A 12,834-nucleotide genomic window follows, 5' to 3' on the forward strand; every position below is an offset into this window, starting at 1 on the left:
CTCAAGGTGAATCAGAACATCATGGTGGAAGGGTGTGGTGAAGGAAAGCTGCTAGGAGAGAGAGAGAGAATGTGTGTGTGTGTGTGTGTGTGTGTGTGTGTGTGTGTGTGTGTATGATCTAGGGACAAGATACAATCCCTAAAGGCAACAATCAGCAACTCACTACCTCCAGCCAGCCATGACCCACTGGCCTAGAGTTACCAAACAGCACAGTAGTCCTTTCAAATTAGAATGGACTGATGAGGTCATAGTTCTCATAGTCTAATTCCTTCATTGACACAGAAGTTTTGGGGGATACCTCATATCCAAACCATAATTTTTATCATCATCTCTTTTTGAAAAAAAAATTATCTTTTTTTTTTGTTTTAGGTGGACACAATATCTTTATTTATTTTTATGTGGTGCTGAGGATCGAACCCAGTGCCTTGCACATGCCAGGCCAGCACACTACCACTTGAGCCACATCCCCAGCCCCTCATCACCTCTTTGGAATTTACTGTTCACATTACATTTTAGAACTATGTAGTTTTATTCAACACAGGCTTTTACTGTGGAAATACTTATGATTAGGTGTGAAGATATGTTAAGATAGCTGTAATTTTTCAGATAATTAGCATACACTCAGTCTATGGTCTTAAAGAAATATGGACATTTAGGTGGTCAGCTAGCATTCTAAACTTTACAAGTGGTCGTTTCAAATACTTGTGTTATGTGCACCTCAAAATTTTCCTTCTACTTTGCTATTTGGCATTGAAAATGTTTAGAAATATTCTTGATAAAGTAGAAGGATCAATGAAGGAAACGAGTTCTCATTGGTAAAATTAAACATATTTAGGATTTGAGAATTGGCTAAAATCTAGTATTTTAGAGAGACTCACCATTCTTTCAGGAAAAGAATATACGAATCTAGCAAGCCCTCTAGCTTTCATCTGTAAAGATGGTGCCAAAGCCCGCATCCTCTGTTAGTTATGCATTTGGACACTGAATTTTTATGCCCAGCATTAGGATTTCTGGTTGCCTCATGCTGACTGTAGGAGCAAAGGGAATATTGCATCCACCTTGTGAGTCTTTCACATAAGACATTAGTTCCAGAACAGAAAGCTCGGATTTCATCAATCTTTCCAAAACAGAATATGTGAATCATTCTGTGCATGCCAATGAATATTTGTCTGCATGTATAAAAATTTGGTCTGCAACTTACTTTTATTATAATCTGGTAGCAAGGTTGTGGGGAGCAGGTGAACCTCACTTACATCGAACTTTTTCAATAACTACCATTATCTACTTCTTAAAAAAAACCTGTAAAAGTCAGGAATTCTCCAAGTTTTCTTTGCAACAAAATCATATGCGTGGTAGAGCACACCTAGCACATTGTGAGGCACTGGGTTTGATCCTCAGCACCCCCCAAAAATAAATAAAGGTATATATAAAAAAATAAGGCATGGCGGATTGCAGAATACAAGATATGTAAGTAAAAGGAAATTTTTGAGAAAGGAATTCCAAATAACATTAAGGAAAAGGACTTTTTCTGAGTATACAGATGGTTATGTTTTGTTCCTCTCTTTTTATTACCTCAGGCAATGGAACATGGTTAGAGAAAATGAACCTGTTGAGAACTTGTCTGTTATACTGGCCTGGAAATTAGTCATGGATCTCTACAATCCCTACAGACCTTCTCAAGTCTAGAACAAAATTATAAAAGAGAAAAAAGCAGCCATTGTCATGTTAATGCATCTAAAATTCAGAGCCCAGGGGATTTAAACAAAAGATGGAAAATTTGAACTCTTTAATATTTTAGTGGGTGTTTTGAACTGACAAACGTTAAAAAAAAATACAAATCAGGTTCCCAGATAGTTAGAAGAAATTGTGACTAGAAGCCTCCTCCTCTCACAACCTAGCTTCCAGACCTCATTAAAATCAAGGGTCAGGAAAGATTCCGCAACACAAACATCTGGGGGCAATGATCATTCTACCTGTTCCTATTAGCTTGATGAAATCCAAATGTTTCATCACATGCCCAATCCATATCTTTCATGGAAGTTTCACTTCAGGTAAACATAATAAAATTCTAGCAGTGGGATTCAGCTGGCTTCCTAGAATCAGTTAACAACAATCCTTGGGGCAACTCGAATCCTGAACTTGAAGGGCCATTACAAAGAGTGTGGGCTACTGGGCTTACTGGATACTACACTGTGTTCAGGCTGACATGAAATCCCCAGAGAATATCTTGACCATCACTCATTCCACCAGAGAAAAAATTATTTTCTGGATGTTAGGTGATTAACTAGGTCTTTTATTGATGAGGGAGAATGAGAGAGTGCAGAAGGATCTGTAGTTATAAAAGTTACCACAAATTCCTAGAGCATATTCTCAATTACGGTCGAATGCAGATTTACATGAATTAACAAAACTTCCTATTACAATTATAATGAAGTAACTGGTACTGGAGTATTGTCCCCACTGTAAACAGCTGGGTATAGTGTGAAAGAACTTTTCTGATGTGGAACAGTCAATTGCTGTGATCCCTAAAACTAAGGAAACAAGCAAGGCAGTCCCCCAATTTTCTGCTTATAGGCATATTTCTGACTTGGGTACATAGAGAGGGAATCCAAATGCAGTATGGTCATCTCACTGAGCTAAATACCAGAGATGTGAGCAGCACAGAGAAATCTACATCATAGTCCCTTGAGTCTTTGCAGAGTGCTCTGCTCATTCCCTGGCGCTGACTTCACGAGGCTGAAGTAATTGTTACTGGGGCAAGAATATCCATGAGGGATCTGTGAACTGAATTGCTATTCAATTTACCAGGGAGTTGGAAGATTTTCTAGTTCATCTACTCAGCGTGCAGAGACCTCTCTGTGTACTCAGGGCAGAGTGGAGACTGCAGAAAGACAATCTTTGGGGATTATGGTTAATCTAACTCTAAAGCGAATTGCAACTCAACACTCTCCCCAAATCTTAAAAGCAACCTCAAAAAGATCATGCCAATCTGCAAGAATAGCAACTGCCCGCCAGAACAAAACGATGGCATAGAAATTGCCACAGGAAAAAAATCTAAGAGTTTTCAGAATGAAAGAAACAGAACTAGCAAGGGATACGGAAGGAACACAGGAACCCATCGACTAAAAAGCCCGTCTCTTTAGCATCCAGGTGGGAAAAAATACTGAACACTTCTCTCTTCCTTTATATGCCACTTTCTAGGTAAGTGTCACCTCAGTACTCTAGCTGAAATTAAGTGTTGCCATTGTTTTAGTCAATTCATTGTCATGGTGAACAAAATACCGGACAAGAAGGACATAGAGAAGGAAAAGTTCATTTGGGGATCATGGTTTCAGAGGTTCAAGCCACAGTTGGCGGACTCGGTGAGGCAGAGCATCATGGCAGAGGGGCATGGCAGAGGAAGCAACTCAGGACAGAGCCACCAGGAAGCAGAGAGAGCTCCAACTGACCAGCAACAAAACATAAACCCCAAAGGCCCAGTGACCTACTTCCTCCAGCCACACCCTACCTACTTACAGTCACCACCCGGTTAATTCACTACACTGAAATAATCCACTGATTAAATTTTACCTCTCATAATCTAATCATTTCACCTCTGAAAATTCTTACACTCTCACTCCCATGAGCTCTTATAGTTAAACCATAACACCATTCTACAACATTACCTCTGTCCTAAAGCATTTCTTTCACTTAAATTTTAATTACAGGGCTGGGGATGTGGCTCAAGCAGTAGCACGCTCGCCTGGCATGCGTGCGGCCAGGGTTCGATCCTCAGCACCACATACAAACAAAGATGTTGTGTCTGCTAAAAAATAAATATTAAAATTCTCTCTCTCTCTCTCTTAAGAAAAAAAATTTAATTACAGGTATTTATGTTTGCTTATCCATGCCTATGTTTATTTCTATGTTCATTAGTGCCTGGCCCCAGATATATATATATACATACATACATACATACAGCGGCATGTGGTTAGTGACTGTTGAGTTGCAGCCACATTCTCGTGTACACACTAATCATTGCTACTCTCTAACTGATGCCTCTAACTGTGCCCTGAAGACTGGGTTTGATTCTTAGCAGAAAAGGGTATCTAATTCTTATGAAACAGAGGACTTTTGCTAGGTCTCATGATGGTTAGGATTGTGAAAAATTGGATGTAGGACTAGTCAGAGCTGAATTCTGCACAGTAGATGGGAAGAGGGATAACAGTGAATAGGAATTCAGGAGAAAGAGAAAGAGTGGCCTGTCGGCCTCCTTCCATTTGAGGAAAGAATCCTGTGAGATGTCTCTGGGGGCAATGACAGCCAAAGAAGGAACATTAGCAAATAGAAATAATAGTTTCTTATTTAATTGGAGGAAGGGGAGATTGTGCAATGCAAACTCATCTTCTTCATTTCCCTTCTGACATCTTCAGAAAGTATAGAATGCCTCTGTACAAGTGAATCAATCTTCTTTTGCAAGAGGTGTCAAGCTTGGCTCAGCATGAAACAGAAGCAGCCTTGACAGACACAGGGGCCTGAAGGTGGGAGGGGGACATAGCTGAGAATGGCTTCATGTACCCCAACAATCCTAAAAGATAACAGATAACTGCTCTAACTACTCAAAAAAAAAAAAAAAAAAAATCCTAACAGGGAGGTGACAGTCCCCAGGCCATATTCACTGATCTTTTTCAAGATGCAGGCTCTCATTTCTTCCAATATGTTTGCAGTTTGTTTTGAAATGGGAATCCCTTGTGGGAGGCCTGGTTCAGGGTAGAAAGTTTTATTTTTCATTAAATTCTCCTTTTCTGAAAAATAAAACACCCCTACACTAGTCTTTAGAACTTAACAAACTGCACACGTTCCTGATCCTTTATTATTTCCCTAGGTAACTGTAAAAAAAAAAAATTGTTCTTGCCATGGTAACCACAGTGCTGGCTCTGGAAAATACCATTTCTAACTGTGCTTTGGGATACTGCACATCAATCGGAAATACATCAAGGAAAAAGGGCATTCTGCAAAAACCAAAAAATTTAAAAAAGCAATCATCTCTTTTTGTATACGTTACTCAATTCCTATCTTTTAATGCACCAACACTCTTAAATGACAAATGAAAATCATGCTTTCCCAGTTAAGTGAATTAGTTCTTAAACCAGGGTTCCCAAAAGATTGAGGTAATGTGAGTTGGTCTTCTTGTCCAATTCTGGGTGACAGTTTTTCTGTGCTTGTGAAATCCAGGAGACTGCTTTTGGACTAAGAACTCTCCACCATCTAAGCATCCTAGAGAGCATAAAAGCAGACTGCTGGGCAGGATATGGGATGCAGAGAGGGATAAAATAAAGTTTTTTCAAACTGGGGTGGTATTCGCTTCTTTGTGTCTTCTCCCCGCATCCCTCACCACCTTTGTTTATTGCTTTCCAGGCTATTTTAAATCGCTGCCTGTGGCTCTGTCAATTTTCTTCTTCACAATTCCCTCTCGAGTGTTTTGGGGTCTAGAGCCTCCAGATGGGGGTGTTAGGCATCCATTGAAATTCAGTGGGTGGGTTTGAATATGCACCTGCACTCTGGTAACCTCCACAGAAGCTGAAGCTAAGTATCAAACAGATCCTCCAAAGTGTGGATCCTCGGGCTGACATAGGGATAAAGCCAGGTAACAGACACAGAGCAGCAGGAAGGAGAATGAGGATGTTCTGTGTCAGGAAGCTGGCCTAGAAGATTCTCTGTGATATTTTCTTTGCTACGTATGAAGTAAGCAGTTAGAGATGTTATTATTTATGGGGTGGATTATGTCCCTCTAAAGTCTTATGTAAAATTTCTAACCTCCACTACCTCAGAATGTGATGTAATTTGGAGAGTATTAAGAGGTAATTAAGTTAAAATGAGATCATTAGGATGGGTTCCAACCCTCGGAGACTGATGTTGGGGAAATTGGGACACAGATAAGCGCACAAAGTACCATGTAAAGATGAAGTTGTAGATTAGGGTAATGTTTCTAATTTAGAAATGCCAAAGATTGTCCAGAAGCCACAAGAAAATTTTTATAGGACAAAGAAACAATTTTCAGAATATAGAAGGCATTCAAACAACTCAATAGTAAAAACAAAAAAATTCAATTTCAAAATGGGTAATTGACCTAAACAGACATTTCACCAAAGAGGAAATACAAATGGAGAATGAAAAAATGGATAAGAAAAAATGCTCAATATCATTAATCAATAGGCAAACACAAATCAAAACTACAATGACAGATCATTTCACCCAAGTTAGAATGGTTATTATCCATAAGACAGAAAATAATGTATGCCGATAAGAAAGCTGAAAGAGGATCTCATACAAAACTCTCAGTGGGAATACAAACTAGTAGCCATTTTGGAAAATAGTATGGGGATTCCTCAAAAAACTAGAAATAGAATTACCATGTGAATTGGCAATTCCTTTACTGGGTAAATATCAAGCACATTAAAATCAGTATTTCAGAGAGATATTGGCACTCAGACTTATTATTGCTTTATTCACAACAGCCAAGATAAGGAGTCGATCTAAGTGTCTATCAATAGATGAATGGATAAAGAAAATGCAGCATGTACATACAATGGAATATTATTCAGTCTTAAAAAGAAGGAAATCATGTCACATGCTACCATGGATGGAACTTGGGGAATTGTGCTCAATGAAATAATCCACTTACAAAAAGACTAAAACCATATGATTCTATTTATATGAGGTATCTAAAGTAATCTAATTTATAAAGACAGTAGTTACCAGGAGCTTGAGGGAAAAGGAAATGGAAAGTTGTTGTCTAATGGGTCTCAAGTTTCATTTTCACAAGATGAAAAAGTTCTGGAGATTAGTTGTACACAATGGAATATAGTTAACACTACTAAAGTGTACGTGTAAAAAATGGTTAAGATGTTAAATTTTATATTACATTACCACATTTAAAAAAATGTATTAGCTATTATAGTTTTTAAAAGTTTGTAATCAACTGTTTTGGAAGAGAAAATGAAAATTTAGGAGTTTTGCTTGTGTTTTTCACTTAAAATTTATTTCAATTACAGTTAAGCAGATTTGCAAGCCTGGATTTCCATACTGTAGCCATTTAAGCTATTGAAGGTTTTGCTGATGATCAAGTCTTCATGTCATTACATGCTTTTTATAGGAGATGATTTGTATTTTACTTCTTGACGATGAAATTAAAGTGTCAGTTTTGGCAGTTAGTAAATCTCCTGAGTCATATGCAAAGTTAAGTTAAAATATATTGAGAAGAAGCTTATCTTTTCTAAACAATCTGCTTGTTTAGACCCTAAAAGAATTTTAAAAGCCAACATACTCCTTCACATGTTTTAATTGACATCTAAAATACTTTCTGACAAGTTTAAATAGTTACAAAGGATGTGCTTTACAGTGGGTTGGAAATATTAACATTTTAAAATAAATTTGCTTTATCACTCTTAAAAATTTAATGTTAGTTGTTTCCACAAAAAAGTATGAGTTAGGGAAAGGGGGGGGGGAGAGAAAGAGAGAGAGAGAGAGAGAGAGAGAGAGAGAGAGAGAGAGAGAGAGAGAATGAGAATGAATTCAAGTGCTATGCTTGTGTCAATTTATAACCCTCTTCTTGGATTTCCTGAGACTAAGAAAATTCTACCTGCCTTTAGAGCTTCCTGTCTGCATTCTTTCCTACTAATTTGCAATTTAAACTAACTACTTAACAATGTTCTAATTCTCTTTGATTTCTGAACTGTAGAACACATTAACTAAAGAAAATGATCAACCAAAGAAAATGAATAAACTTTTTTACACATTTTGATATGGGTATTTAAAATTTAATTGTTCTAGATCTGAAAGAAGGTCTGGTAAAAATGAAGTTGTGCCAGGTGCAGTGACATATGCTTGTAATACCAACACGTTCAAGGTCAGCTTCGGTAATTTAGACTCCATCTCAAAATAAAAAATTAAAAGAAATGGGATTTAACCCTGTTAAAACACTGTGGGCTCAATTCCCAATAGTGGGGGGAAAAAGTGAAGTTGCAATTAGAAAACTGACAGAGAAATGGACTTATTTTGTCTCTAGGAGTTTTATCATGTGATATATTTCTAGTGGAATGAATCATTGTTGTTTTTATGGTCACGGGTCAAAGTGAAGGTTATGCTGGGTAAAAGAATTGTTGCTTTGCATTCTACCAGGCTGATTGGTGAGAATGCCCCTGAATTCAGATTAGAAAAATGTTTATTGCTAGTGCCTACAACACTGATATATGACTTTGTTTTGCAGTTATACTCAGGTCACCTTTCATGCTATTGGGAACTTTCTTTTCAACACAAATGATAAGAGAACATATTAATTTAATTGATATTAAATAAAAGCTGTTATTATCTTTTACATGGTCAGGTTTTGATCTGAGTGGAATCTATGAGAAATGTCAACAAAACTGCAAATGCATTTAAATATGAATGAGTTCTTCCAACAGAACACACAAGGTTATTGCTAAAGTAAAGAAAAAAACAATAAAATGGTAACCCAAAAGCACGAGCAGCCTCATGTCTGGGTTGATTTATGTGATCTTAGAGATAATTATATCTAAAATGGAAATAATAATAAATACTTGTCCTACCCACTTCATGGGGACCCATAGTGAATACGAATGAGGGCCACTTCCACAATAATTTACCTTCCTTTTCACATTAACCTTGCTAAGCATTATGCTAAGTGCATTGTATTTTGTATCTGTTCATGACTATTCTATAACATAGGTCTCTTTCTCTCTCTTATAGAAGAAGAACTTGAAACTCAGAGATTACAGTAATTTATCCAAGGTGAAGAACTGACAGGTGTAAACTGACATCATAAAACTGGGAAAAATGGAAGTTTTCTTCGTGAGACATTCTAGTGAGTTTTGAATTGTTATTCCCTTTATGTGGTTATTTTACTTGACAAAATCCAGATGAATAAAAAAGAGAGGCTTACCTTTCCACACAAAGTCATTTTCCCCCCTGGGAAATGTAAAAGTGGAATCATTGTTAAAAATAAGAAAAACAATCCCTTGTATTTATTTAACTGTTTTTCCAGTGTGCATAATACTTTCTCACACATAATCTTTTCTGGCATACTTTGTATGTTCGTTTTTTTTTTTTTCCTTTACCTCCCTAGCAAATGTGAATTAGTGGTCTTTTTTGCAAGCCCCAACAAAGAAAATTAAAGCATAAAGAGAAAGCATACAGAAATGAACTTCTACTAGAGCTTCGTCAATTGGCTAAAGTTAACATCATTAGTCTAGAGACACATTAGCATCATGTGTCTTCTCGCATGACACACTGAACCGAACACACAATGCTTGAGCAACATTCCTACCAAAGAAGCATAACCTTAGTTTAATGGTGAGACACCAAAAAAATCCCAAATTGAGGGACACTCTACAGGATAACCAGTTTGTACTTTTCAAAAATGTCAATGTGATGGAACAGAAAGACCATAGAACTATTCCATATTAATGGCAATTAAAAAAAAAAAGATGACTAAATGCACCTCATGATCCAAGATTTTTCTTGGTTATAAAGGACACATTGGAATAGTTGGCCATAACTGAATAAAGTCAGCTTCCAAATTTCCAAAATTCTGTGTATGGATGTCACTTAAGCCACTATTTACTCCATCATCAGCAACTAAATGAATGATACATCTAAATAAAATTCAAATGCACGAGCTGAGAAAACCAATCCTGCCTTCTACTATTCAACAATATTAAAATATATTAATATTATATCTACGCTCCTGTGGATAAGACATTTTAAATTTGAGAGGAAGGCTGCACTTTCAGTGTCTCCATGGCTTGGGGTTCAAGCAACAGGGGTACTGCTTCTTGGCAAAGTGGGTGAAAGAGGGAATTCACTGAAATTCAATATGGGACAGTTAGAAACTCTTAGAGACCCAGAAACTTGGACACCTTGAACACAGGAAAAGACAGAACACATTGAAGCCTAGCCAGCAGCAGCAGTGGCAGTAACACTAGTTTACCAAACAGGAGAGAGAGAATAATAATAGCCAAATTCCCTTGTTTTCCCTGTTTATTTTGTTTTTTAATTTACCTCCCCCCGCTTTTTCCTCCTCCTTCTTCACAGCCATCACTTGCTACGTCTCTTCTGCTTTCTCTCTGTTCACATTTGGAATATTTTAACTCTTTTTTTTTTAACTTTCCCATCACATTTTCTTTTCTCAATAAGTGTGATTTTAGTCTCTTTTAGAATAATTTGGTTTGTAAATTTCCTGCTCCCACCTGTTGTATAGTTGATACTTGCTGTTTACTTTAATGCCAGATCTACTTAATAGCTCTCTATTGTTGTTGCTGTTGGAAATCCCTGGCCCTGCCATTCCTGTTTTTGAGGTAATTAATGTTGTAAAGATCTTAGTTGGCAATGGGAGTTTATTTTAATGCTGAATACTGTTCACTGCTATTGTTCCTATTGTTTGTTGCTCCTTTTATGTGATGTTCTGGGAATCTACTGGGACAACACAAATTCACAGGGTAGAGACTCTGCTACTGAGATGTATTCAAAACTCAGCCAAGACAGCATAACTTGCTCCACACACAAATTACCAGTGCTCAAACTTCAATGATACTTTAAGGCAAAGAATAGAGGGGACAAAAAACCCGAACAAATGACAAAGCCCCAAGTAGGTATGGCTGGTGGGAGACCTTCAGGTTACTACTACATGCACACACACAGATTATACACTATCTATTTTAAAGACAAGAGAAGCATTTTCTATGGTTTTCTTTAGCTTTTTCAAGATCAATCAAAAAGTATAATTTGAGTTTATTTTTGATTTTTATATTCCAAATTAAAAAAATAAAATAAAATCATGTCATTTGTAGGAAAATGGATGGATCTTGAAAACATTACCTAAAGCAAAACAAGCCAAACTCAAAGAAAGTCAAGATTATCAGCTAGGGAGAAAAAAGGAAAAGAAAGGTGTGTGTGTGAGTTTATGAAAATAAAAGGGACACCAGTAGAGTAGAGAAAAGGATGGGGGATAAGAGGAAAATCTGGGGAATAATGTTGACCAAATTATTTTTTAAGCCTGATTTCAAGATTTACAATAAATTAACATTAATGAAGACAATGTAATATTGGCATAAAAATGGACATGTAGAAAAAATGGCACAGAATTTAAAAATTAGCCCACATATATTGCTGGTGGGACTGCACAATGGTGCAGCCATTATGGAAAGCAGTATGGAGATTCCTTGGAAAACTGGGAATGGAACCACCATTATTCCCAGGTAACCCACTCCTTGGTCTATACCCAAAGGACTTAAAAATAGCATACTACAGGGACACAGCCACATCAATGTTTGTAACAGCACAATTCACAATAGCTAAACTGTAGAACCAACCTAAATGCCCTTCAGTAGATGAATGGATAAAAAAAAAAAGTGGTGTATTTACACAATGGAATTTTACTCAGCAATAATAGAGAATAAAATCATGGCATTTGCAGGTATGGATGGAGTTGAAAATATAATGCTAAGTGAAGTTAGCTAATGCCAAAAAAAACAAATGCCGAACGTTTTCTCTGACATAAGGAGGCTGATTCATAGTGGGGTTGGGATGGGGAGCATGGGAGGAATAGACAAATTCTATATAGGACAAAGGGGAGGGCGGGAGAGGAAGGAGGCAAGAGGGTTAAAAAAAAGATGGTGAATGAGATTGATATCACTACCCTAAGTACATGTATGAAGAACACATGAATGATGTGAATATACTTAGTGTACAAGCAGAGATATGAAAAATTGTGCTCTATATATGTAATATGAATTATAATGCATTCTGCTTTCATATATAACAAATTAGAATTAAAAAATTAAAAAGAGCTAAATTGGGTACCATGCAACAAAATCAAATGGGGTTTATTGCATGTTTTATAGCTGTGAACATGTAATCTTAGGTAGATTCCTAAAATGTGATTGGATGAAGGGAAAATATTTATGAAGAAATTGGAGTTAGATTATCTTAAAAGATCTATTCTAAAACTCTATTAATTACAATGATATGGTATTAAAGATATGTAGACTTAAAGAATAGAGATCATAAATATGACTCACATAAATGAGTTGATTTATGACAGTGGATTTATGACTATCAGTGGAGTGATTTATGACTATCTATCTATCTATCTATCTATCTATATATATATATATATTCTAATCAAGAAATGGTATTAAGGTAATAGGAAATTCAAATGAGACAAAATTTAATCCCTGATTCATAACATACACACAAAAAGCCAATTTCAGGATTAGTAAAGATTTTAATGTGAAAAGCAAAGGTTCAAATATTTAAAGATAAATTGAAGGACATCTCCATGTACAAAGCATAAAAAGTATGAATCATAAAGCAGAAGATTAATAAATAAAACTACAATATCTTAAGTTTTGTTCATCATCAGGAAATGAAAATATAATTCACAAACTGGATTTGGATAAGTGCAAATATAACTAATAAAAAAATTTATATCTAGAAAAAAATTCACCCACACATACATGACGTTGACCAAATGATATTGTTGTATTGTGTGTATTTAACAATGAACCCCACCATTATGTATAATTACAATGCACCAATAAAAATTTGGAAAAGAAGACCAAATTTTAAAGAAAAGTTTGCCTTTCTCCCCCCCATATATGGACCAAATTGCTTCCAGTTACACCAATTTAAATTTCAATACCAATACTTCCTACTAGATTAAGTTTCTTTGATTTAAATACAAGCAATTGCTTTATTCTTTGCCTTCTGCAAGCTAGGTTTATTCTTAAGACAGAGCTACTTCAGGTTGACATGTTTCAAATTTCCATCTACAGA

General features: G+C 36.2%; 1 long non-coding RNA gene across 7 annotated transcripts in view; it reads left to right on the plus strand.

Annotated features, from left to right (window-relative positions):
- The window catches only part of LOC124078230 (uncharacterized), a 54,047-nt gene that overhangs the window by 23,865 nt on the left and 17,348 nt on the right, over positions 1-12,834 (plus strand). For all 7 annotated transcript variants that reach the window (XR_009224751.1, XR_009224749.1, XR_006846847.2 and 4 more), the window contains one exon: positions 8,749-8,863. This is a non-coding gene — a long non-coding RNA (uncharacterized LOC124078230). The remainder of the gene's footprint in view (positions 1-8,748; positions 8,864-12,834) is intronic.

Source organism: Marmota monax, unplaced genomic scaffold, assembly GCF_021218885.2.
Source record: "Marmota monax isolate L192 unplaced genomic scaffold, Marmota_monax_Labrador192_F-V1.1 WCK01_AAM20220418_F8-fsc00110, whole genome shotgun sequence".
Taxonomy (NCBI): domain Eukaryota; kingdom Metazoa; phylum Chordata; class Mammalia; order Rodentia; family Sciuridae; genus Marmota; species Marmota monax.